The sequence below is a fragment of the Onychostoma macrolepis genome, chromosome 12, assembly GCF_012432095.1.
Source record: "Onychostoma macrolepis isolate SWU-2019 chromosome 12, ASM1243209v1, whole genome shotgun sequence".
In the NCBI taxonomy this organism is placed as follows: Eukaryota; Metazoa; Chordata; class Actinopteri; order Cypriniformes; family Cyprinidae; genus Onychostoma; species Onychostoma macrolepis.
Genome location: NC_081166.1, coordinates 18,800,570 through 18,803,991, shown reverse-complemented (window position 1 = coordinate 18,803,991; position 3,422 = coordinate 18,800,570). Strand labels below are relative to the sequence as shown.

General features: G+C 37.7%; 1 long non-coding RNA gene across 1 annotated transcript; it reads right to left on the bottom strand.

Annotated features, from left to right (window-relative positions):
* Window positions 1-318: 318 nt before the first annotated feature.
* Window positions 319-3,091, bottom strand: LOC131551549 (uncharacterized). Its single transcript, XR_009273792.1, has 3 exons — window positions 2,176-3,091; window positions 1,948-2,090; window positions 319-482 (listed from the first exon to the last, which is right to left on the bottom strand). It is a non-coding gene; the product is annotated as an uncharacterized LOC131551549 (long non-coding RNA).
* Window positions 3,092-3,422: the final 331 nt, after the last annotated feature.

Genomic DNA, 3,422 nt, shown 5'->3' with positions numbered 1-3,422 from the left:
GCAAGCTCCACTGAAAACAAGGTCCAGGACGTAAGCAACCAAACATACAATGACAACTAAATGGTTACATGATTCAATGGTCGACAACAAATGTCTAAGTTAGTGATTATTTCACTAAAAACATTACACAGTGGCAACAACAATATTCACAACGAAGAGAGCGGGAGCCGACGATCCCTTTCACCGGATAGCTTAAGTACTGCGGCGATACTTCTCTTCACCAATCAGCCCAGTCCTCCTAATCAGCTGCACCTAATCATTTACAGAAAAAGAGGGAGAGACAAAGGAAAAAACACAGGGAAAAAACCTACGCATGCACACATGAGCAAATGATATACAGTTTCCCTAGCAACACACGAATCCATTCGTAACACAATACACACATTCTCAAAGAACTTACATTGTGATGATTACTTCCTTCCCTCGCTGTGGTCTTCTTCAGTCGTTCCCAGACTTCCTTATTTTTCATCTTTCCCTTGAATCTACACAAAAATAAACAAATAAAAAGAATAATTTTATAGACAATTTGGATAAGTCACCCGAGACTTTTTTTTTGATGGTGGCCACAAACTGTGAATCTTTCTTTTGAAATCTTAAGTGGTTCTCCAGCTTCTAAAGGAAAGGCAGATCCTGGGGCCATTTTCACAGAGAATTTTATCTTACTACTAGGTGTCCTAGCTAGAGGAGATTTAGCTTAAAACCTATTAACAAAACTCTTAAGGGTCTACAGTAACTAAAAAGTGGGTTTAGTCATTGCATTGACTTTTTTCTTTGTTAAATTTCCACGCTGAGCATGCATTGGAGCTCTTAATACTGAACTCTCAAAGTGAACCAGATAGACGAATGTAACTTTAAAATGTACATAATTTCTTAAACAAGACCATGCCCCCAGATCCCCCAGACAGAACAAGCAAAGTGATGTGGTTGTGTAAGGTTTAGGAATAGGGGAGAGTCTTTACATTGGTCAAATTTAGGACAACTCCAATATTTTTTAAACATTTAAAAATGACCAGGAGCTCGGGAGGTGCTCATAAAGGCAGTGGTTTACAATAGCACTGCACACTTTGTATGTCTCTCTTGTTAAACACACTTGATTCAGATAATCAGCTCCTTAGGAAAGAGCTCCATGAACTAAACTAAGCTTGTGTCAGTAAAGAGAGATGTATAAAATGTGCAGTGCTGTGTGTCCCCAGGTCCAGAATTGAAAACCACTATCATAAGGTACTCTGCTCAGCTCGTAATTTTTCTCATACCAAGACCATATGAACATCAACGATTTCAACAAAATTCCTCCTGACTGGGGAAAAACAAAATCTCTCACAGGCTCTGGAATTAGACTATTAATTGATATCTATCTAGCCATGAGTAACTGAATTGTGAAATCCAACTAGAGATGCATCTATCCGATCCTCAGGATCGTATCGGCTCCGATACTGGCATTTTCTGCCGAATCAGGTATCGGTCAGAGACCAATCCAAATCCGTTATTGTGCGTGTACTATTCTGTTATTTTTAAGCCCCACGAGAGGCACAAAACATTATAAAGCACCATAAAGTTCAGTGTGGAATGGCCTTTATTTCACTAAAATGTTTCACTAAATGTTTAGATGTTATCAAATTATTGTGCACCCATGATGAGTATCTTTTGCTGCTGAATTATCCAATAATCTAGTTTATAATAGTATTTTTGTCATAGATTATGATTATATATTTTTTTCATTTGTTATTTTTCATTAAAATGAAGTTGTCTATTTAGCAGATTGTGTTTAACACACAAAAGAGGGATGATCAGGTCAACACACAGAAGTATAGAATTCTACATTGATTTAAAAAAAGAAAACTGGCACTGGTATCGGATCGGTATCGGCAGATACTCAGAATTTTCGGTATTGGATCGGTTCTGAAAAATTGGTTTCGTTGAATCCCTAAATCCAACCCTGTGGATTACCTGTCTCTCCTCCAGAGCCTTTAGTCATGTGGGTCCAGGAAGGGTGCTTATATGTCTGGATACCGCTGCACAAATCTTTCAACCATGAGAAATGCAGTTCCAGCATGTCTTCAAATCCAGGACAACAGAATGGTCAGGATGATCTGAAACATGTAACCAACTGAAATCAATTTAAATGTATTTTGTCTTGCCTGAGTTATGCTGAAACAACCAGGTTTAGTTTTTCACCCAGAATTCGCTGCTTCCTATGGAATAGTCTTCATGATGAATGATTTCTTGATCCTGGATCCTCGCTTCCATCCACTTGGATATGGTTTGGATAATATGTGGTTGTGTCTAAAGGGGTAATGAATCAACGTTACTAAAATACTGATAGCAGCACTATTGATCCTGTAGCTTATATCCATTTTTCAGTACTGAACAAGTCAGGAACCAAAGTAGTACCAGTTCTTGAAACCCATCTCTACTTGTAATAGTTAGACAAAGAGAAAAATAATGTACATCTGAGGTGGTGTTACACCTCCGGTGTGCATTATTTTTGGCCCGTCGTCAATTATTCCTTACATATCTGATCTGAATCAAATGATTCGTGATACGATCCGACTGGAGCGCTTCGAAACAGTCAATCATTTTGCGACGCAATGGTTTAACGAACTGACTCGCTACCCACACACACACACACACACACACACACACCACTGTCCAGGTAAGTCAGGAGCTCATTACTAATGATCACGTTTTGTTTAAATGTTGTAATTGATGGCTTTCTTTGCCATTAAACTCACATGGTTTAAATGTTAGTGCAACAATTAAAACCCGACCAATGGTTTACTCCTTATCAGCAGGGGAAAAAAACAAACAAAAAAAAAAGACTTGTGAAATTAGGCTTGCTAAACGAGTCTAGCTAACTTCGATATAAGCTAACTCTATTAATATAAAGAAATCCAAGGCACTTCTTCCGGTCCAAAAAAGTTAAAAAGCCTTTATTCACTTCTTGTCCATCATCACTATTAATAGAAACATAACTAAAACACTGCACACTGATGCATTTGGGCCTTCAGCCGTACTCAGAGTGTGTGTATAATTAACAGGTGAAGATATAATTTGTCAGTGAAGTTGGGAGAAATCAAAAGAACCATTACAGGGGGACCTACAAAAACAAAGAATATGAAATAAACAACTAAATGAACAAACAAAAAAATAAATAATAATAATCATGCTAGTAATGATTACTAGTAAAAGCTAAGTGTAGTTTAAGTTATATCAGCTGAAGAGTAACTTAGCATGGAGCATTGCATTATTGTGTGAGCTCTAGAAGATGACATTTTCTCTCGATCATCGTGGTTCACCCACAACTTCACTGTAATGTGTCAGTAATAACAATATAACTTTGCCTAAAGTTACTGCACATAAAGGTTCCTTTAAATCTGGGATGAGGAACCCCAGACGCATGTTACATGCCTTTTAACTGTCAT